At 40.8% G+C, this 25,150-nt stretch overlaps 1 protein-coding gene across 15 annotated transcripts in view; it reads right to left on the minus strand.

Annotated features, from left to right (window-relative positions):
* Positions 1-25,150, minus strand: part of FGGY (FGGY carbohydrate kinase domain containing) — a 427,695-nt gene that overhangs the window by 339,893 nt on the left and 62,652 nt on the right. The gene's annotated exons all lie outside the window — the stretch shown is intronic.

A 25,150-nucleotide genomic window follows, 5' to 3' on the forward strand; every position in this document is an offset into this window, starting at 1 on the left:
AATTGTCTGTGTTAATAATTTCTACCCCTCTGGCATTTGAGATCTATCTTCTGCTATAGCACATTACGTTATCTTGATTGTCCCCTTTAGTGTTTAAGCTTCTTGAGAATAGGCCCTCAATAACCCTTGCAGAATTATTGCGTTCAGATTAAATCCTTAACCAAAACACAGAGGTAAGAATTCTTTAACAATGTATACAGGTAGAAAAGAGGATCAGAGAGGAAGTGATTTGTTCAAGATCTCAGTTATGAAGTTATGCATTTCATGCACAGTGTTCCCTTCTACCATCCCAGACCCACAGACACTGAAGCATGCCCCAGAGTGCCCATTATAAAAATGATATGAGTCCAGCCAAGTTCTAGAAGCACGGTTGTATAAACAACACCTGAAACATCTATCCATCTTTTTTTTTATGCATACTTTCCAGCCAGAGCTGGAGAAAAAGAATATACCCTGGTTCTGCTTTCTCTGTTTGTATTCAAAAATATTTACCAACAGTAAAGGATCCTTCTGAGCTTGGAATGAAGAGTCAAATAAAAAGTGTCCTCTGAGTTTATTCTAGATGCACAAACCTACTCTGGTGATGGAAAAAAAAAAAAAATGAAAACCTAATCTATGAGATTCTTCAGCTTCAAACCAGGAATAAAACTAAGTTTCAGAACTGAAAAAGCATCAGAATAGCACAAAGCCATGGTAATTTAGCTCTGTGTTCATTCCTTATGCCATTAACGAGCGACTTTTAATCTTTAATCCTCCCTCACTAAGCTGCTTTTACTGTCCCATCTGCTCCTCTTACTCATGCCTTCAGGATCTTATAATTAAATTCTAATTAAAGTTTAAGGCATGTAATAAAGAAAACACTTACGGAATGCCTTTGATTCAAGAGGCCAAAATAACATTTCAGCAGTTTGAAAAATGAATTATATCCTTTTGCTTAACAAGCATCTTTAAAATGGAATTAAAATGGGAAATTCCAACCTTCCATGATTTCACCAGCCACACATTATGTAAATATGTTCATCATCATGTGTTACATTTAAGGCAGCTGAAACCATGAAACCATCATGAAGAGAACACTGCCCAGCATGCACAGCGTGGATGGGAGCTCTGTGGGAACGTACTCAGTGGAGTGCTCATAAACACCATGGTGGTACCTCGATGTCATATGGACCTCAGCATCCACCTAGCATGACTTCTGAATACTGAGAGAAGAGGCTTCATCTAATCTTCCATCAAAACCCAAAGGGTCTGCCTTCCTAGCATCTTTCAGATCTACCTCTGCTCTAGCCACGTTAGCAGAGCCCACCAACAGCCCTGGAAATACCAGGGTACTTCCGGACCTCTAGCCTCAGTCCTCTGTTCCAAGTGACACTCCACCCCACACGGCTGCCAGTTACCCTTCCAGGCATCATCCTCACCAGGCCATTCCACTCTGACAACAGGTTGAAATTTAAGAATAACTGCTAGTTACATAATTATAATAAAGTATTATTCATAATAACGGATAGCAGACACGTTTGAAGTGCTTTATGTCATTATTCCAATTCTCACAACCACGCTGTTATCTCGAATAAGGAAACAGAGAGACAGAAAAGCTGGGACACTGGTCCCAGACCACAGAAGCATGCAGCAGTAGGGTCAGGGTTTACAGCCATGCAGTCTGGTTCCACAGCCCATGCCAAAACCATTCCTAAAGGCCAAAACATGAGTAAAGCATGGAAGAACTTTCTGTTCTCTCCAAATCCTACACATGCTCACGATTTTGCAGATGGACCATGGTTTTCATGCCTACACCTTTGCACATGCTGCCTATTTGCCAGGTAGCCCTCATCATCCACCTGGTAGATTCCCACTCATCTTTCATTTCCTACCTTGTAAGGCCTTGCCTGATCCCCTGGATGGAGCTGATCACTCTCCCTTTTGCTAGTGCAGAATCTAGAACCTACTAGACATATGTTAGGTACTAATAGCACTGCCAAGTGACTATCTGGGGGACCCCTGCTTTCAGCCCCCATATCCTATAAAGAAAGGGCATACAGCAGGACTTTGATGAACATGTAAAGAATAAAGAAATGGAGGGCTCTCTAAATCTGTACATTGGACATGTACAGAGTGTGGTCAAAGTCAGTAATGAGAAAAATGTTGCTCTCTGGTAACGTTTATAGAAAGGAAAGAAAGAAAAAAGTAATTTGCTTTAGAAAACCAAAGAATACTTAAGCATCCAGCTCACTGTATCTCATACCTTGTTTTACTTTTTGACTATCCAAATGCATTAGTTCATTTCTTGCATGACCCTACAACCTTTAAGGTAAGCCCCATTCAGACCACAGCAAGGGCAAAACAGTCGTCTTAGATTCAGCCACACGGGACAGTCTGGACTTGACTGTGTTGCCTGCACCCCAGCATTCAGTCCAAGGCCTCAGGAGCACAGGGCTGCCATGCCCAGGGGTCCCTGAACCCTGACCTCTTCACCAGGTGAGGTGTGAACAGCTGACCATCTCATCCGTTACTTGATTTGCACTCCAGGGCCCCACTGAGACAGAGCCTTTTCCTTGACCTTAGGAGCCTGGGTGAACCTTGCTTCTTTTTGCCAAATAATCCATCTCCCAAGAGATTTGACCTCTCTCGACCAGCTTGGTTCTGTTCCAGAGAGACCAGCCACTCTGAGCCACAGAGCTGCTACCTTACCAACACTCAGTGTCCCTCATGCCTGGAAGCCCCTGGGTCTTGTCTCCCACTTAATGAGTAGGCACAGTACTACTAGGTCTTTTATATAGCTGCATCTCAAATCCTCAAAACCTTCTCACAAAAGGCTATTATTAATTAATCCATTCGACAAATCTTTTCAATTATCTACTGTGTAATGACAAAGCTAGGTGGCATGCCAATGTCACACAGCTGATGAGTAGCAGAGGTGGGATATGAAAACAGTTCTTTCTAACTCCCATAATATATCCCAGCTCTTGGTCCTCCGTCTTTGTCCTTGGAAGAGATGAAAGTATATTAGGGAAAAGCATGCACTCAGAAATCTAATAATATCACTCTTAATTATGATGTATCTGTATACATGGCGGACCCAACTCTTCACAAGACTTCAGGCTACATTTGCATGCTCCATCCACTCTATACCACCCACTGTTCCCTGAACTTGCAATGAGTTTTCATACCTTCATTCATGTTCATACCTTTATAATGTCCTGTCTTCACCTATCCATGGTATTAGCCCCTGCAGACATCATTCCATATTTATTAAACCCATTCCTACACTAAATGATAAAGATATAGATTTAGCCTCTGTCCTTAGAGAGCTTGCAGTCTACTGGGAGGTAAAGGTAAGTAAATAAGTCAAAACATTAAATAGCACATTCTGTGGCAGGGGTGAATATAGGCTGTGTGGTAGCTCCAAGGAAAGGGTTGGGACCAGAATCGGTGCCTCCTCTCTGAGATGCTACTCTCTCCCTTCCTTCCCTCATTCTGTCCCCAGTCCCACCACAATTTATTGCCACTCATATGCTTCTTATTGTGCTGTTCATTCTGCAGTCACAACATTTTTCACATTGACTTACAGTTTATGACGATTATTTATCTTCATCACTAGAATCAATTCCTTAAGGGAATGGATTTTCTTAATAGACAGATACATATCGAGTGGCTTGCAGGACTGTAGTGGTTAAAAGCATGAGTTTTATCATTTAAATCCTGGCAAGTACTTAACCAGCCATATGACCTTGGAAAGGTTACTTAACATCTCAGACCCTTCAACATTTTCTACATGTCTAAAATGGGGATCAATCAGGAATATACTCAAGTTCAGCATGGCAACAGCATTTACCCATTACCACTATCAGCTTTATTTTTAGCCTCAGTATCTGGCATTCTTATTTCAACATCCATTCTGGCGTTATTTAACCTGTGTGTGATCAACGATGGTGATCATCACAAGGGTCTCCGCCATATCTAGTAGTTTAACAACAGTCATTAATACAAAGCAGTCTGGGATTTATTGTTAATATCGTAATATTCCCTTCTAAATATATGAAGTGGTTTAGATCCATCTGGGGGGTGGAAAAAAATTCTTTATGGGCTTTATATGGTGAAGATATACCAGTTAGTTGAATATAAATATTTCATAGTATTATTCACATTATTGTGAATGAAAAATGCTATTAATGATGATTTTGAAAACTGTTAATATCATGTACCAAATCAATTATTTAAAAATGTAAATGATGTAATAATAATAGATTGATAATAAATAAAAGATTGACAATATCAAGAGACAGGGCATAACTAGTTGAATTAACAAAGAACCACTGTATCTTTTTTGAGACTATGAATCCATATAAAAAAGTTAAATAACATAAAGCAAAGTACTATTAAAAATGAGATTATAATTCTCATCTTCATGGCCCTGATTGTTTTCAACACTCATAATGTAAAACAACAATAAAGAATACATATAATGTTTGATTGTTTAGTTACACCTATGTCAAAAGTCTTTCAAGAATAAGTGCCCCCCCCCCCAACAAAAAAGAAAAAGTTCCATTTAGGAATTCTTCATATCTTATAAAGGTAAATTAAAAGCACGATGTCAATTTTACAATCTCCAAATTTCACAAGGAAGCAAAACTCTAAAATTATGTACAAGGACAATGATGATAAATCATCTGACACAAAGAGTACATAAAATGAAAGTGTTTGAGAAAAATGAAGTTCCCCATATTTTGTTCCTACTAACCAATCTTTAAAATGATAAACTTTACAATATGCCATAAGAGAATAATTCCTTAAAACTTTGTTTCTCTGGAGGATGTGGGACTGATACGCAGGTGAGAAGAAATGTCTGGGATTTGTGTTAATGACATAAACCACAGTAAGGGGGATTACGAGCGCTCTCTATGGTAGACGGTAAGGTTGAAGCTGTACCACAGGGGGATGAGAAGTGAAAAAGTAAGTGAATAAATGAAGGAAGTGGGTGCTCTGTGTAGTGTAGTGTAGTGATCAGACCACAGCAGGAGAGGAAAGAAAACAGGGAGGTGGTCCCCAGTCCAATTCTATAATATGTTTTCACTTACTAAGGTAAGACACAGAGGCTAAAACATCACAGAATATTACATCTGTACGTACCAGTCTACAGGACTGTTGTTGCTTCTGAGTGCCAGAAACGTATGTATAATGCTAACTCCACCCTACCATCCAAACTCACGTGATTCCCAGATGCTTGGCTTTCACTGAGCCATTTTCCTCAAAAACTTTCAGAATAAACAGAAAAGCAAAATGTTGAAGCCACGACATAGACCTATCCAAGTGCATGAACGTTTGTGCTTTTCCTTACACGGCACCCAGATTTAGTATCCATCCACCTCTAGATGGGATAGAAAGTACACGTACACACAGATGGCCAGGTATACACAGCACCAGATCATGCATATGATCCTAAAGTTCTCAAAAATGCAAGAACCCATCCTTGAGAACTTTCTTCCAATCCCTACAGGTATATACGTGGTATGAGGAATAGAAAAAAAGAAAAAACAAAATTCTGCTGTATGGAAACCTCTAATCAGAGACGATAATAATATCACAGTGCCTCATGTCAACAGTGCCCGATAAGTGCCAAACACTTTAGGTAAAATATATAACCCCTACAAATAATTATTGTTATTCCTATTACAAATGATAAAACCATGGCCCGGGGAAACCTAAGTAGCTAACTAAGAAAAAGAACTTTAGAGAGTCAGCTTTGCCACTCATCTAGCTCTGTTACAGTGGGCAAGTTCCTAAACATCTCTAAACCTTACCTTGCCCATCTATAAAAATGGATATAATCTTACCTACTGCAGAGAGTTAGAGAAAGGATTAAGAGAAAAGTAACGTATATGAAGTACCTAACATAAGGCCTGGCATTGTAAATTAATATTCAATAAATGGTAGCCATTTTGACTGTTACTGCCCAATACTATACAACTAATAAGTGACAGCACAGGCATACAAATTCATATTTGATACTAAAACCAACTCAAGAGCATTTATTGAGAACTGATCATGTGCCAGAATTACTACATAAATGCTTTACATGTATTAACACAGTCAAGGGTCACAATAGCCCTATGATACAGGGACGATCATTATCCCCACAATACAAATGAAGAAACAGATACCAAAATGCCTCGTAGCTACTGGAAGCTTGACCGGCTGTCCTCACCCCCAATTTCAGGTACTTCCCACACTACCACTGCACTCACTTGTCCTTCATTCATGATGACGTGCCTGAATTTTGAAACCGCGTTCAACACTTCAGATATATTTTGGAAACAGAGGGCATAAAGAAAGGGATGCTGCTTTGAGTTCTTTAAAAAGATGGGAACTATGTAAACATAAAGTAATGCTATTCATTACTATTTTGCAAAGACATGAACAAGTTCCATCAGGAATTTTATTGTCCTAATTAGCCAATCGGGTTCTGGTCAAATCAAATCAGACTTCTTTCTAGCTTTTCTTTCTCATTCTGCAAAATTTCAAAACATCTGGACTGCCTGAAACACACATAGAGTGGTCCCAAAGGCCACATGTGAACTGACCTTTATGGCCCAAAGCCCCCAAATAGACTCATGTGGAAAGGTCAACATATCCTGTTTGCCCATGACAAATGGCTTTTGGAAAGACTTTCTTTTTCTTTTTATACTTTTACAGTCCAATAATCATGATTAACAAGAATTAGATAAAATTGACTGCAGCTGGAGATTAAAAAAATGCTGACACAAGTGGCTAAAAACATCATGTGCAACTTGTAATAAAAGGGGACAGGATCATAATGTAAGTCGAGGCCCCACAGACTCAATCCTTCCATAGTCACATCTCATTAAGACCAGAAGCAGCAGCTGGTTTCTCCCCAAACAAGTCCTGGAGGAGTAAAATTAGAAGGGCCCCCATCCTTTAGATGTGCTCTCGAAAATACGGAGCCCTTGATGCAGATGGATTTGTACAGACATTGACAGGTCAGACCCAAGTGGGCATGATTCCAAAGGTCAGAGAGTTGGCAAGAACGGATGTTGACGTGACTGTTGTCAGGCAAGAATGAGCTCCCTTTAAAGGCTGAGGCTCTCACGAGCTGATTCCCAAGTGCTCTCTGTGACTGCGGCAAAGGCGACAATAAATAAAAACACTGCCCTGTGTAAGCTGAGACTTCTTTTAAGTAATGCAGAATATACTTCCCTACCTTTCTATGTTAGCATGACCCGCCATTAAAGTCTGGGTGAAAAGGAGCAGTCCACGTAGTGGGATGGTGTCAGCGGACCGCCATGTGGACACTCCACAGCCTACATCCTGCAGATGTCTGTGAAGAACCCCCAACAAAGTCCTTCTGCTCCCAGTTTAATCTGCTCAGTATGTGCCTTGCCCTCTATGTATCTGTGCTTCCCTACTTCTTTTTCCTCCATATTCCTCCTTATTCTGGCCAAACCTGCTGCTGTACCACCAAATACTCGAGTTGTTTCTGTGCCTATTATCATTCAGGAAACTTCGCGATGTTGTTATCTGAACCTTCTCTGACTTTCGCTTTAGTAAATCAGACTGATATTCCACCTCATTAATCAGAAACACAACCTTGTGTCCCTCGTCCCCACAGCCCCGGTAGTTGTGGAATGGAATACCAGTGGAATTAAGGGAAGTTCTTGGAGACTCAAATATCACAGAAATGCAGTAATTTGTCTTTATTAATAGAAGGTCAAATACCATGTACCTCTGACAGTTGCATCAATATTTTTACAGTCCTTAGGCCTTGACTTGCAGCACTGGTCTCTTAGACACAAAAAAACTTATGTCTAAATCCTGACATTGTTAAATCACTTCTAGATACCTTTTTGAAAACAGAAAGATTTAAGACATAAAGCGTTCAACCTGGTGCCTGGCTTTCTCTGGTAGTGGACCTCCCAGAACTCCACTCCTTGGAATACCAGCCATTTGGAATACTTTGGAGTCCTTGCTGTTTTGCAAAACCTACAATCCATTTCTCAGAACACTATCTGATAAAGAAGCTGGCGACTAAATCTAGCTCTTCCTGCTTCCCCTCAACACAGATACAATAGGCAGGACTTAAATGCTCACCATGTGCCTCAATAAATTCTCCCATCATCATCCTCATCACCATCACCATCATCAAGTAGGTATATTATCCCCATGTCACAGATAAAGAAATTGCTGCTCAGCAAGGTCACTTCCCTAAAATCATGTATGTAAAGAAGCTGAACCAGGATTCCTTTTTATTTTTTTTTAAAGATTTTATTTATTTATTTGAGAGAGAGGGAGAAAGACAGAGACAGAGAGCACAAGCAGGGGGGAGGGGCAGAGGGAGAGGGAGAAGCAGACTCCCCGCTGAGCGGGGAGCCCGATGTGGGGCTCGATCCCAGGACCCTGGGATCGTGACCTGGGCCAAAGGCAGACACATAACCAACTGAGCCACCCAGACGCCCTGAAGTGTTTTTTAAGGAATATTTTTTAAGGTTTAGGGTTTTTTAAAAAAGATTTTATTTATTTATTTGAGAGAGAGAGACAAAGAGAGCGTGAGGAGGGCGGAGGGGCAGAGGGAGAGAGGGAGAAGCAGGCTCCCCACTGAGCAGGGAGCCCAAGGCAGGGCTCAGTTGACCCGAGCCAAAGGCAGCTGCTTAATGGACTGAGCCTCTCAAGCACCCCTGAATCAGGATTCCAAGTCCAATTCAGAGTCCAGTGTTATTTTTTCTACCATGTGTAAACCAAGGGTCCATAGCAGCTGAGGATATTTCTGAGAGATGTAATGACATGAAACTTAAGTTCCTCCATTCCTGATTCTGCCACCTCCCCTTTCTCTGCAATCCCTGTATCTCTGGGCTCCTTCCTCACCCTCCAATGACAGGAACCCGAGAGAGCTGGGCTGGAGGAACGGGGTACTGTATTCTTAAAGTTCTCAGATCCTGAAATCTATCAGCACAAAAACAGAACATCATCAAGCTACAGACCCACCCAAAACTTCAAAATCTCTCAAGAACCTTAGCAGAAACTTTCACTAAGGTTAGAGCTTGGTTCCCCCATATAAACGTCACATAAATCAGGGGTACACAGAGGTGAGATATCCAAAAGTATAACTCATTTTAAGAAAAGCCGTTAAGTACCATCAAAAAGAGATAAGTACTGGCAAGCAGGACCCCTCGTGCACTCTTGGTGGGAATGCAAACCTGTGCAGCCACTGTGGAAAACAGTATGGAGGGTCCTCAAAACATTAAAACTACCATATGATCTAACATTCCCACTTCTGGGTACAGATCCAAAGGAAATGAAAGCAGGATTTCTAAGAGATACCTGCACTCTCATCTTCACTGCAGCATATTCGTAATAGCCAAGATACGGACAAAAGAGAATCTAAGTGTCCATCAGTGGATGGATGGACAAATAAAGATGACGTGGTACATAAATACAATGAAATATTATTCGGCCATGAGAAAGAAGGAAAGCTTGCCATCTGCAACAACATCAATGGACCTTAAGGGCATTATGGTAAGTGAAGTAAGTCTGACAGAGAAAGACAAATAGTGCATGATATCACTTATAAGGGGGATGTGGGAAAGCCAAACTCCTGGAAACAGAGTAAAATGGCAGCTGCCAGAAGCTGTGGGGTTGGGGAAATGCGGAAATCCTGGTCAAAGTGTACAAACTTCCAGCTGTAAGTTGTGGGGACCTAACGTATAGTATGGTGATTAGAGTTAACGGTGCCATATTACACACTTGAAAGCTGCTAAGAGAGTGAATGTTAAATGTGCTCAACACAAAAAGAAAGGATAATTATGGGATGTGATGGAGGTGTTTGTTAATGCTAAGATGGTAATCATTTTGTAATACATAAGTGTAGCAAATCAACACAACGTAAGATGTCAATTATATCACAATAAACCTGGAAAAAAATAAAATGTCTTTATTTTCTACCCTCAAGCAAAAAGGAGAAAGAAAAGAAAAAAAAAGTAAAAAAAAAAAAAAAAAAAAGGAGTAAAATTCCGTAGGAAATAATTTGGTCTTAGGAATTGGTTCTCAAATTTTAGCATCCATCAGAAACTCCCAGAGGATCTGTTAGAGCACAGATTACTGGGTCCCGCTTTCCAAGTTTCTACTCCAGCAGGTAGGGGTGAGGCTGGAAAATATACATTTCTACTTATATCTCCAAGTGATGTTCATGCTGGTCTGTGGCCCACACTTTGAAGAACCACTGGTTTAAATGAATAATCACCTAACAAATGAACTCTAGAAAAAGAGGTCTCATTAGATTCCCTTAATAATCAGTTAAAAAGAAAAACAACACATTACTGAGCTAATTAGTACTAATCAGGGGCAGTTTACCATGGCAGTAAAAAGCCTGGATTCTACAAACAACTGCCTGGGTTCAAATCCCAGTTCTATCGCTCATTAACTCTGTGACCTTGGACAAGTTTCTTGGCCCCTTTGAGCCTCAGTTTCCTTTGCTACCAAATATGCATGATAATTACAGTACATATAACACGGGGGTACTGGGGGGACAAACAGGGCTAGTATATCTGAAGGCTCACGATGAGCCAGCACATGCTCAGTACCCTGTAACAAGTTTAAACTACTAATACTATTTATTAATATACCTTTTTCTACCTCTAGAACTATTCCCCTGTGCCAATCCCATCGTTAGGACTTAAGGATGGAGCGTGGACCAAACACAAGGTCCCGCACTCACAAAGTTACAGTCTGGCAAGGAAGGCAACTTAAGTAGTTGTTTACCAAGTGTTATCTGCTTAAATCAGAGGTTAAAAGCAGGGAAGCAAAGAGAAAAGGCTACAAAGTCATTTCAAATTGAAGATCAATCAGACACCAAGAACACTTCTTAAAGTGGAGCATAAACCAATGGAAAAAGATGATTATTTGTAATCACACCATACAGCTTTTCTGGAACAATGTATTATGATTGTAAAATGGCATGACCAGAGAAAGTCTTTCCACTCATTGCCCCCAAATTTCTCCGCTCCTAAGGTTTCATGCACTCTGCACCAGGGCTGCAAAGGTGAATAAACTGTCATTTCTTAACCCAAAGGTTCCTAGGCTAAGAGAAGAAAAACATGCTGAGAAACACCTACAGCACCCTTGACCCTAGACCAACACAGGTTTGAACTGCATGGGTCCACTTACATGTGGATTTTTTTCAAGCACAGTACTGTAAATATATTTTCTCTTCCTTGTGACTTTCTTAATAACACCTTATTTTCTCTAGCTTACTTTATTGTAGAATGCAGTGTATAATACATATAACCCATAAAATATGTGTTAGTCAACTGTTTATGCTACCAGTAAGGTTCCGGTCAACAGTAACCTATTGGTAGTTGTTGAGGAGTAAAAAGTGAGACGTGGATTTTCAATCGCATGGGAGTCAGTGCCAGGAACCCCTGCACTGATCAAGGGTCAAGGGTATAAAAGAGAAGTCCCAGGGAGTCTGATGGGTTTCACAAAAAACATGATATTGAAGATGGGCCCTAAGGGATGAGCAACAGCAACAGCTCACCAAGTAGAAAAGAGCGCATGAGGGACATTCTAGAGAGAGGGAACAGTATGTGCAAAGGCAAGAGGACATGAAGAGGCCCAGGGATCTGGGAGGACGTCAGATGGGGCAGGAATGCTGGTGTGTGATGAAGAGTGCCAGAAGATGAAGGCAGTTCATGTCTCAGTTCTGTGAAAATACTCTTTCTGTTCTCATAACAAGCCCGTGAAGTACAAAGGAGGGAAATACAGTGCAGAAAAGCTAAGTAACTTGCTCAAGGTCACACCATCAGTTCCTGGGCTCTCATGTTACCCCAGAATCCGAACTCAGCCTTCCACTCTTCAGTTCACCTTCCTTCCCTTCACACCACTACCCAGGGCAAATCCAGGTTTGGAAGCTTTTATATTGGGGGTGGGGGGGAGCTCTTTGAGAAAAGGAATACAAAATTATGAATATAAAATGAGGCGTAATGACAAATATTTACAAAAGGAAAAAAAATTAAAACAAATAACCAGAGCTTTGGGGATTGAAGTCCCATTTTTTCTGAGATCAGAAATGCCTAGGTAGAAATACTTCCTACAGCAACCTCTCCCCACTTGGATTATTTTACAACTCCCAACAACTCCCAGCACTCAGAAGGGCCCATGGAAGTGAGGGTCAAGTTTAAGCTTCACTGCATTCACTTTACAGGAGGCCCACCTCTGCCACTGCCCTAAAGTCTCTTAGACTTTCCCAACCTACTGCAACAAATGCCAGACTTTGGGAACCAAAGGAGACGGTCAGTTCACCCCTAAGACAAAAAAGAAGCTGGAGCCAAGTTCAGTGTGAGGAACTAGGGTTTTCATCCTTCACCCCTGCTAGTAAGATGGGCCACAACAAGGGGCATGGCTTGGGAGCTTCAGATTTTCTCTGCTCCTTAGTAGTTGTGTGATCTTGACTGTATGGCTTGACCTCTCTGAGTCTTATTTTCCTCATCTGTAAAAATGATATAAGGATCAAATAGCATAATACTGCCAGGAATGTCAGCCCCCTTCCCTCTGGATATGCCTTCCCTGTGCTTTCTTCTGCCTCATCCTCCTTACCCCATCCCAAGTCTGAGGGTGAGTAGGTTGATCCCCTCTCTGCATCCCCAGCTTATCCTGTGGAGACCTCCATCGAAGCACATTATTCTCTCGTTAATTCGGCAAGCGCTCTGCGGATACGAAGATGAAAACACACACGCTACTGTCTTCAGGAAGTTCATGGTTGGTGGCAACCACGGTCATGGAGCCTTTCTCCACCATGAAGGAGATGCCTGCAAGGGCTGGAGTCACACTTCGGCCATGGGGCAGGTCAGACCTAACGGAAAATACTGAGTTCACCTCCCACCTCTCAGCCAGGGCCCCCGGCAGCCTCACCCCAGCCCACTCGCCTGAATCCACTGGGCCCTTCTCCCGACAGGCCCCAGCGATGCTGGCCTGTGCATCCTCTGCATGGCTGGGTTGATGAAGTTTGGTTTACAGGGCACTAGGCCCATTGTTGGCACTCACCTCTAGAACAAAGAAGAATACTGGCCCTTCCAAGGCCAAACAAAAGCAGACTTCTCCCCCATGAATCTCTGTTCCTTTATGAGCAACAGTATGCAGACCCCTGGTCCTCCACCGAACTACATTTAAAATAGCTTTTGTGAAAGACAGACACAGTGGCCATTTTTGTGTATGTGTGCCAGCAGCAATGAATTGATTGTAATACGAACAATGTGCACTTCTTCCCACTTCTGCCAGAAGAGATGACATTGAGTCGTGGGCTGGGGAAGGGGGAGGGGCGGAACTAAAGAAACCAAGCCTTAAGGTTTATTACACGAAATTCTGATAAAAAGCACTTCGAAGCCTCTTTCCCATCATCAAAAAACCACACTGGGCAAGATCAGAGCTTAACAGCCAACAAAAAAACACATTCAATCCCTGAGATCATTTTCCTGAAATAGAAAACTACATATGTTTCTCAAATTTCACATCAAGCCACTGCAGAGGCCAGACTGCAGGGCTGAATTGGGCCAAAGTGAGTGAGTGAGAGAGGGAGAGAGAGAGAGGAGAGGAGAGGAGAGGGGGATGGGGTGGGAAAAGGAGTAAACAGAACAAAATGAGCCCATTCTTCCACATCACCACATTTCTCTAGCACAATCTAAACTTACAAACACCCCAGTTTCACAGTACTTGTAGTTAGGGTTGCTTATCGGGCAGCCTTTACTTTGTCAAATTAAGACACATTGCCTTGGATTAGCAAGACTCCTTAAATTCAAAATGACTTCATGGTTGGCTCAGAGTTCAGTGTCTCTGAGGCCAGCCGCCAGGAACATATCCACTGTGGAGCCTCCCTCCCCTCTCCATACTGACCTGCCTGACTTTTCCATGGAGACAGCAGAGCAAAATCCCAAGCAGACAGGCTGTCAGTGTTAATTAAAAGTCCAAACACCTCTTTAGAAACTATCTCCAGCTCAATATTTATACAGAATATAAGACTCCTAACAGGCAGGGCTGGAGAGAGGAGCGGGAGGTTGAGGCGGAAATAGGTTTGAATGGCATTTGGAACCCATTAATTTTTAAAAGACAGGCTGCCACCCTATATAGACCCAGAGAAGTTCAAAATGTAACGAAACCAGGAAGATGAATGAGCCGAAGATTGTTTAGAAAGCCTGGGGAGAGTGCTCAGCTTTTGAAAAGAACAATATCTGGGCAATAATGAGAGCTGACACTTTTTATTGGTGAATGCGGTTTTTGGCACATTTTAATGACACAGGTTGACAATTTTTTGTATTTAACAAAAGGAAAAACAATCTTCTAAATGGCTTGGGAACAAAGGACTCCCTGACTGCAATTTCTTAATAACATTTAAGAATTCTCTTCAAAGGCCCTTGACAATAATTTAGAGAGAGGAAGAAAGGAAAATGAAGAAAACAAGAAAAAAGTAAGGTATATATTAAAAATAAACTAAATAGAAGTGAAGAAGAGAAAAAAGAAGAAAAGGATACAGCATTCTGATACCAAATTCCGGCCCAAATGGTTGAATTGTAGAGTTTAACAATAACTTTTTACAAAGGAATGAGTTTTAAGAAAGAATCCAAAGAGAGACTTTGGCCAATACCAATACATCTCATGGACTGAGAACTTTAGTCCTGGGAGGGCTGAAGGGATCACCTAATCCAACCACCAAGTTTCACAGACAAAGGAACTGAGAGACAGGAGGCCCAAGGTGACCTAGCTGCGCCAGATACCCATCTTCCCAGTTTCAAACCATGCCCCCTTATGCATCTCATGATGTAGGTCCTGGGCACCAGCAAGCCTTTCCAGTAGCATGGGCCCCAGGACTGTATGTTATACCTTTCATCAGCGACTGAAACTAGGCCCCCAGAATCACAGAGGTACAACATATTCCAAAGGCCCAATGGCAAAGTTCACAAAAGAGTTGTCCAACAGAGGCAGCCACACTGAATGGGAAACAAATATCAGAAGCCACAAGGACCATGATGCCCTGTCCGTCTGAGGGATGCCTTCTCAGGGCACAGAAGTAACCCTGAAGCAATGTGTGGTATGGGGAGGTCCCTTCAAAATCTAACCACTACTCCATCTCTGGGTTCAGTCATGTCACCTGGAAAATGAGATCTCTGTTTAACACTGTCACAGTTTCAAACCATTTCCAGCAGAGAATACACCATCATACTATTTATAAATGCGGAATCGTATTCAGAGGTCGTTCTACTTTACCATACTGAAAGAGCACATGGGATTATATTCTAAAAGTGATGCAAGGTCTTAGAGCAAAGTGGTAGGTAAAGGAAACGCTATATTGCTGCTCGGCTGGAAAATCACAGTCATATCGGCTATCATCTTTCAGGCATAGAAAATTCTTGTCTAGATGTATGCAGCAGAGGGCTGAAAAAAAAGTGCATAGACACCGAACAAATTCAGACTAGTAGTTCTTAACAAAGGGTGCATAACATAACCACCCGAGGTCACACATTTTTACCTCCTTTGTTCCAAAGGACAAAGGTGGGGATTCTTAACCTTTTCTGTCCAGATTTACTTTACTGATGAAAAGTGAAGAAAGAAACTCATCCTTCTGCAGAGTTTCAACGTGGCAGATAAAGAGGGACAGTCAGTGATCCCACATTCAAGCATTAGTGTAGGGCAATAGTAGAAGGCCCAGTCGCAGAGGATCTGTGCCCAGACTCTGGTGCTTCTGTTAGGCATGGATGAGAAGCTCTCTCCTGTCCCCTGATGGACCCGGAACATTCCATTCTCTCCTGCCTACCTGGACTTTCAGCCTCTGGATACTTACCTTTATGCGGTCTCTCGACACCTACCCTGGGACTGAGAGGGATTAAATGAATTGCCCAAAGACCACTTGCCCAAATCTACCCAGCTGATAAATGGCAGAGCAAAGCTTTGGGTTAAGGAGTATCTGGCTCTAGACTTCACATACATTTGAATAGTTTAAACAAATGTGTACCTACCTACTGCTAGATTAGAGGGAGGGTACTTCTTGGGTGCTCTATTAATATCTATGCAAGGAATAAGTGAATGAGTGAATGAATGAATGAATGAATGACAGAAATTGTGAGCTACAGTTACTTCAAACCATATACCACTTCCCCCATGACTTCAGCCATCCTCAACTTCCTCCTGATCACTATCATAGATGGATTACACATTGGTATCTGAGATATAGATCAATGTAATTTCCTGAGGAATGACAATTTTGTGATTATCTTTTTACCTGCCCAATACTAATTCTCTTTTTTTGCTTTAGTAGTAAGAGAAACCCAATTTCATTCGGGTAGCAATGCATCCAGCTAAAAGCCTATTTCGTCTGGGTGCCATTAAACTAAGCGTGACCATAAACCCAAGGGCTGGCCAAGGATACACAAACAGAAGTATTATGTAGATCTACGAATGTTGTTTAAATAAGGCTGACTCAGGTATGTGGAACATCCTCTCTACGCACCTGTTTTCCTTCTCCCTGCCACAGAGAATGTAGACTGGACAACATAGACTCCAGCAGCCAACTTGGAACATGGGGTGACCTTGAGGATAGAAGTCAGGGCTAAGGATGGTGAAGTAAAAATATCAAAAGAGCTAGTGTCCTTGATAACTTCACGGGGCTGACACAGGAGCTCAAGACTCCATATGTCTCCATTTATTTACAGAAGAGAATGAACACTTAAGTGTTTAAGCAATTTTTTTTTAAATTTTCTATTATTTCTATTATTTCTCAGTGAAGATGTAAAGATCATACTTCTTCTGTAGACAGTGAAAGCACTTCTCCTTCCCAAAAATAAGGGTAAAGGAAAGCTAATATTTACAGGCCATTTCTCAGCACTATGAGATATACTAAAAAATAAGCCGATGTGAGATGACTGAATCATTCTTCCTAGAACCTAGAAGCACTGTTTTATACCATTGTTCTGGAAATCATCCTTCAGTAGAGCCATAAAACAATGCAAGTCAAAGAGCCTTAGCATTCATCACGTCAAGAACAACTGTGATTTTTTTTTTCCCCCCAGAACTCTTTAATTTCATGACACTCCTAGAGAATACTTATCCAGTTTCAACTAAGGTCTGGCCAAAAAAATGTTATCTCTAGGATGATTTAAATTCAATCAATTTTACTTTCATTCAGATTTCTAATATTAAAAAAATCAAGCCTTAAGTCATAATGAGAATCTACTCTATAGTTACAAGGATGGCTATAATAAAAAAGAAATACAAAAGGAAATAAAGTATTGGTGAAGAGGTAGAAAAACTGGCATCCCCATATACTTCTGGCGAGAATGTAAAATGGTACAGCCACTACGGAAAAATCTGGCAATTCCTCAAAAAGCTAAACGCAGATTAACCGTATGACCCAGCCATTTTACCCCTAGGTATATACCCACAAGAAATGAAAGCAGAGACTCAAATGGATACTTATACCTCAATGTTCACTGCATTATTCACAATAGCCAAAAGGAAGAAACAACCCAATCATCCATCATGGGTCCACCAAGAGATGAATGGAAAAGCAAAATGTAGTATATGAATACAATGCAGTATCCTTCAGCCACCAAAAGGAAATTCTGGCACAGGCTACAACATGGATATATCTGGAAAACATAATGCTAAGTAAAATAAGCCAGACACAAAAAAACAAATATTGTATGATCCTACTCCTATGAGGTATGTAGAGTACACAAATTCATGGAGATAGAAGGCAGATTAGAGGTTACCAGGGGCTGGTAGAAGGGAGGAATGGGGAGCTACTGCTTAAAGGCTACAGTTTTTTGTTTGGGGAGAAGAGTAAATTTTGAAAACGAACAGTGGTAATGGTTGTCCAACAGCAGGAATGTAATTATTGCCACTGAACTGTATACTCTTAAAAATGGTTAAAATGATAAGTTTTATGCTATACTTACTTTTACAATTTAAAATAAAAATTAATAATGCCATCTATCAAAAGCATTGAACTGTATATTTTAAATGGGTGACTTACATAGGATGTGAATTATATCTCAACAAAACTCTTTTTTAATCAAGTCTTATCTTAGATACGCAACTACAAAAGGCAATCAGGAAGTAAAGTACTAAGTAAGGGACATGGATGGCAGGCAGGTCACCACAGGCCTAGAGTGGGAAGTTTCTCCTTTCTTCCGGCCATGCTGCTGTCTCAGCCCTCAGGGAGGACGAGGCGGCCACAGCCTGCTCTATTCACTCAGCACTATACCAGGGAGGCACGACGGACTCTGCACCCCATGCCCTTACTTAATTTTCTCCAAAGGGGTAAGGGCTCATCTGATGGCTGAGAGGCTGGAATATATTAAGCCACGTTTTAAGGCTGACTGTGTTAAAGACAAGCCATGCCTTGAACAACATCAAACGCACTCCTTCCGGGGCGCCTGGGTGGCTCAGTCAGTTAAGCGTCTGCCTTCAGCTCAGGTCATGAAACCACATCGGGCTCCCTACTCAGCAGGGGAGCCTGCTTCTCCCTCTCTCTCTGCCCCTCCTCCCTGCTTGTGCTCCCTCTCTCAAATAAATAAAAACCTTAAAAAAAAAGAAAGGAAAAAAAACCATACTCCTTCCCTTTCTATGCCCAAGTGCAACCAGCAGGCTTTGGCTTCAGGTAAGCACACCTGAGCAGGGTCTACATTCATGTTGCTGACTCAGTTACTTAACTAGAGAACTGGTTGACATATCTGGTCTGCCTTCCCCCATATATGTACACATTCACCTGAACATATAGATGGTGGTTTAGTCTCACTTATGAGCTGCATTATCTATCCAATATACCAGAAGCTCTACACATTAGAGGTTAAAGTGTCATTTTCTGAAATAATGAGGTAGGTTTCAGTTCTTCATTTAGCTAATATGCTTTTTATGTAGTCTCTATCAGTCAGAAGCCCAGTGGCAATCAAGAGTGAGTGACACTTTGAACCCTTAACAAGAGGGGCACCTGTTAGGAATTCAAATAATAAAGATCAATGTTAATTGTTCTAAGTGTAATGATGACCCTGTGGTTACATAGAAGATTGTCAGTAGTCTTAGGCGATCATGTTGCAGAATTTAGGAGGAAGTAGGTGATGTCTGCAATTCATTTACAAATGGTTCAGCAAAATAAACACAGAGCACTTGAGATACAAATGGAACAAAATGTTGAGGAAGGTAGGTAAAGATATGGTGTTCAATATGCCATTCTCTAAACTTTCCTGTAGGTTTAAAATTTTTTCAAAAATAACACCTGGGGAAAATACCAAAACAATAATTCAATCCTTTTGATAGATCACATAGAGTTCTCACCAATATCTAAGAAAACACCAAAATCCAATATAAATATTAGTAATTGACATTTATAATAGTAATGGACATAATAATTGACATTGACATAAATTAATAAAACCAGTGGTTGCTAAATATATGAAAAATTAACTGCATTTAATAGCCAAAAAGTGAAAGTTAAAATAATATACCATTTGGGGGCGCCTTAGTGGCTCAGTCAGTTAAGCGCCTGCCTTCAGCTCAGGTCATGATCCCAGGGTTCTGGGATTGAGCCCAGTGTTGGGCTCCCTGCTCAGCGGGGAGTCTGCTTCTCCCTCTCCCTTTGCCCCTCCCCCCTTCTCATGTGTGCGCTCTCTCTCACTCTCTCTTTCTCTCTCTTGTGCATGCGCTCTCTCTAATAAAATCTTAAAAAATAAATAAAATAAAATAAAATAAATAAAATAAAATAAGATACCATTTTAATCCTAAAAACTTGGAAAAATTGACACAGACATTATACTGATATAGGGTAGCATATTATACAGGTATCCAGAACATGTTTTGAGATAATATTTTATGATATGGAAGATAGACTACTATATGAAGTAAAAAATAAATTATACAAGTAGATTTATAATTTTTTACAAAACAGAAACACAGTAGAATAAAAGTCTAAATATGATACTATTTTTGAGATACTGGAGATTATATCTGGAAAATTACTACAGATCTGGATCAATAACCTGACCAGAATCTTCTCCTGACAGATTAGCAAATAACCATGAAAAAATAACAGTACAATAATATCTCCTATAAACTCAAAACATAGAGAACCATGCAAATCAGGAAAATACTTGCTATTTTAAAAGGGATTACAGTTTCTTAAAACCATAAAATTCATCTCTTTAAGTAGAAGACAGAATACTGACAACTTACACAGAATTGTACATTGTAGTGGAGAGGAAAGGGAAGGGAAATAAACAAACATAGCCTATAAAGAAATCTAAGAGGAAAATCAACCTGAGATTTTATAAATCAGCCCCCTTGTCTCATGGGCCATAGAAAAGTCTCGGAAATTTTAACATGTAACTTCTTTTTTTCTATTTAAATTCAATTTAATTAACATACAGTGTATTATTAGTTTCAGAGGTAGAATTTAGTGACTCATCACTTGCATACAACACCCAGTGCTCATTACTGCAAGTGCCTAACATGTAAGTAAGTTCTAAAGCAAACTTACCAATGTGTCTCTTACACTCAAAGAGCCTGGCCGTCAATTTCTTTTAGTCCAAAGAAGTGAAAATAAGTGAATTGAAAACAGACAAATCTCCCATACAGAATAATTCAAAATAATAAATGTAGATACTCCACCATCAAGGAGATGAAGCATAACTCCCTACATGCCTACTGTGCATGGAGACTTCCTTCCAAAAAGTACCATCTAAAAGGAGGAGAAGAGTAACTTAAGGGTGGAAAAATCTAACAAACAATACCTTAGCCAGGTGATCAAAGTCAACATCAACATGAAGTCACACTGATATCAAGTACCCTTGATGTGGTATGATGAGAATGGTACTGTGGTCTACCAAAACCATACTACCCAAGTCTCATGACGAGACAAGCATCAGACAAATTCCATTAGGGGGCCATACTATAATATACATGACTAGTCCTCTTCAAAACTGTCAAGGTCATCAAGAACAAAGTTGAGAAACTGTCACAGCCAAGAAAAACCTAAGGAGATATGACTAAACCATATACATTTATGGTATCCTGGATAGGAACCTGGCCATTAGGTAAAAACTAAAGCTGTATAAATAAAGTATGGAATTTAGTTAATAATAATGTCTCAATATTGGTCCATCAATTGTGACAGAGGTACCATACTAATGTAAGATATTAATAATACAGGAAACTGGGTGTCAAATATTTAGGAATCCTCCTATACTGTCTTTACAACTTTTCTATAAATCTAAAACTGTTTTAAAATAAAAAGTGTATTTGAAATTATAATGAAATTTATTAAGTCACACTTTTAAATAATTTATAGAATACTGCCAACCTTTGATAACTAGGAGAAATTGCTCTCATTCTCCAGTATTAGAAAGAGTTCTACTTCTCCTGAACATCAGTAAGGTTCTTATCTGTTTACTCAGTTAATCTTGATAATGCTCTAATCTTTGCTTTGGCCACTAGGAAGCTTGGAAACAAATCTATTAGTAATTATGAAAATCTTAGAGCTTTTACAAAGTTCGTAGCTTCATCTTAGTTGTTCTAGTAATATTTTCACTCCTTTGTGATTTTTCAGACATATTTTATCACCTTTTATCTTATCCTATTATCAGTCATCTCAAATCTCTTTAGAGGGAGGATTTATATATACGAGTATGTTTTTGTCTGATAATACCAAATTGCATTGTTCAAAGTTCTGACTTCCCATTTGTCATGTAACCAAAATTCTGAGTAGTGACCCACTCAAGGGTTAGAACGGGGCAAATTACTAAAGCATCCAGCTTCAGTTTCTGAACTGCAAAATGGTGATAACACCACCTGCTTTAACCAATGGTCATGAGGACTAATGGGGTTCATATTTGCTAATATGCCTAGCACAGATAGAGAGAAGGCGCCTGAAAATGATAACAATCGCATTATTAATAACAAAAATAGCAATCATTATTTTCATTCATATAATGAAAAGAATGGTGCTGAATTACAAATTAATTATAGGCCAGGTGGTGACTTTCTCGGTGACCCAGATAAACAAGGGTAGCTACCATATTTAGGGGAATGAGAACAATAACTAAAGGTGGGTGGACAAAAAGGGGAGGACAAAGCCAAATAGGGGAAGAGGAGAAGGAGGACTTCTTACACAATGTCACTGCCAAAAACAAGTCTGAAATCTTTAAGACAAGGTGAAATCTGATCACTTATTAGCCTTGACTCCACTAGAATAATAAAAAGCAAAAAAAAAGAAAGAAAGAAAAAACACCCTCTAGTTTTTCTGGCACTCATTTCTCCAAAGCCTCCCAAAACAATCATAGTAAGAGCCAAAAAAAGACCAAATCTGAACCTCTCCTTGGCCCAAACGATGCCAAGTTCATGTTTCACTGCCCAAAGTTTTTTGGTATAGGCACATTCAAACTCAGACCCTCATCACCCTTACTCTAGAAAAGGGGACAGACAATGGGGATTTTTTCATTAAAAGAATGATGCACTGTTGCAATACTGTGTGCACAGTACCTCTAACTCCCTCAATGGCCCTAAGAGGACACATCCAGATAAGGACCTGAGGCTCAGTGGGGGAACTAGTTCACTCCAGGTTCTTGCAGACAGTACACGACAGAGACACTGAACCCAGGTCAGTCTGACTACAAGGATTTCCCTCTTTCCACTATGCCAGAAACTTAATGCAAAGACTCCCTGCCAAAATCGATAGAGAAAGGGAACTAAATAAAATAGCCAATTCCTTCAAAAAATTTCTCATCAGTGTGTTGGAAGTTCTTCTGTTACCTCAGTCAGCCCACACAATAACGCCCCAGATTGGGTGCTGTCATTGTTCCAATTCTATACTCGAGAAAGCTCAGAGGGCTCACTTGTTTTGTCCTAATTGTGCAGGGTGAAATAGAGAAGGGAGAAGGACTTGAGAGACTGAGGAACCAACAGGAGAGAAAGACAGGTGTAAGAGCCAGGGATGCCAGGGAGAGGGCAACCACCTCACAAGAGAAACTCTGCCTGGTGCCCAAGGTCCACAGGCTCTGCTCAAGGAGAGAAAAGCTGTAGAGAAGGCCTCCGAAGGTGCTCATGAGCCCGGGGCAACAGGCAGGGAAAGGGGGGATTGCAGATTTGTACTAATGAAAATAGAATGAGTCATGAGTGTCACAGCCAATAAGAAAAAAAAAAAAATGACAGGGGAGACTGGAGAGCCAATAAATCATTTCTGAACATTAAACTTCCTGCTTCCTGAGGGTTTCAGATTGTTGTGGTGGGGATGGAAGCCCCCAGGCACATTCTGATGGGCCAAAAAAGAAGCTCCTGTTCTCAAATTTACTGGGCTCATTCAGTTTTAAAATACTTCCAATCCCTCACAGGTGTGAAGTACTTTAGAGTCATATCAGTTTCCTGTATATTCTGTTAAGCAGTGTTGCCCAAAATTACCAGATCATATATAACCACCTGGGGTACTTGTTTAACCTATAAATTCCCAGGTATCCCATGGAGATTCTGATTCAGTAGGCTAAAAACTGGAGGCCCTGGGGATCTTGTGAATAAATGAGTCAGCTGATTCCTATCATCAGGCTAGTTTGGAAAAACTGCTTTAATAGGACTCTCCCAAAAAGCTTTCAAGGTAGGTATCATGACCCCCATTTTAAAGATAGGTTCAAAGAAGGAAAGGACATGCCCAAGGTCACACATCTCACGTCTGGCAGAATGGAGAACTACAAATCACACTGTGACTCCACAGTAGGTATGCATGCCACCACACTGAAATCTGAGCCAGAGCTAGCTTCAAAAGCCCATTCCTTGCTGTCTTAATATGGCATCAGACACCAGGAAATGAGGTGTAGACTATCCAGTGCCATCAGGAAGAACCAGGGAAGAAGTCAACTCCCTGGGTTGAATAACACTCAAGGAAAAAGAGAAGGAAAGCAAGATCCTCCTCTATCTGCAGTTCTATTTTTTTTTTTTTTTTAAGGATTTATTTACTTGAGAGAGAGTGCACAGAGGGAGAAGGACAAGCAGACTCCCTGCTGAGGAGGGAGCCCGACATGGGGCTTGATCCCAGGACCCTGGGATCATGACCTGAGCCCAAGGCAGACACTTAACCGACTGAGCCACCCAAGCGCCCTGCAGTTCTATTTTTGAGCCCTTAAATTTTGTGGGCCAATGGGGTATTACCAACACCCACACTATTAGCACTGCTTTGACTAATAGGTCCCTTTGGCTAAAATGCTGGAAATAGTTCTTTCACTATTGCACGAAGGTAGAAAGAAAGGTCCTTCTAGAAATAACTTCAGACAATTAATGTCACATCAAAAGAAGAATGCTCTAGATGAGATCTTCACCCACACACTGACATCCCCATTGGTGATAGCAGTACAACAGTGACTAATTGTACCTTCTGGAGTCAAGTTCAGACCACTCCCCCAGAGCCTGCTCCCCCAGACAGGGGTAAGTACCTGAGGTGTGCTGAGGCCATTTTTATACACATGTGGATCCCCACTCCCTGAGACCTGTGGCTAATGATCATTTCCCTGGCAGTAGGGGAGCATAATTCACATGAAGAATGGCGTGCTTGTGAAACACACCCTCTACTATCTCCTTTCTGGAAGCCCCTCACACTGAACTCTTATCAACTGTTACCAAGAAAAGGTCCAAATCATACAAAATGAGATAGACAGGAAGAGCACAGGGAAAATGGTACTCCTATTCCAAGCTTCCCTCGACTTTAAATAAAAAGGAAAATGGGGAGGATTTAGCTCTCCCTGAAGGAGCTGACTTTAAGATCAACACCTAAATATATGTATTTATACAGGTTTATCTGTCCTCTGGGAAATGATTGTCTTCCTCACAGATTTGTTCAATACAGATTATCTAAATCATTTTCAAGATGAGAAAACCCCTCCCCCTGTCCTGCTGCCTCTCTTGTGTATCCCCTGAAACCTGAGGTCAGGATGACAACAGACTTGCAGATGTTGAGATTTCATGTTCAACCTGTCTCTATTACACACACAAAGCCACTCTGTTAATTATAGCAGCTGCTACTTCACACCAAGTATTTTTTAAATTGCCTCTGCCATGTAGCACATACTTATTTATAGCATTCATAATTTATTGAAAAATATTGTGACTTCAACATATAGACCTC

The sequence above is a fragment of the Phoca vitulina genome, unplaced genomic scaffold (genome assembly GCF_004348235.1).
Source record: "Phoca vitulina isolate PV1807 unplaced genomic scaffold, GSC_HSeal_1.0 scaffold2, whole genome shotgun sequence".
Taxonomy (NCBI): Eukaryota; Metazoa; Chordata; class Mammalia; order Carnivora; family Phocidae; genus Phoca; species Phoca vitulina.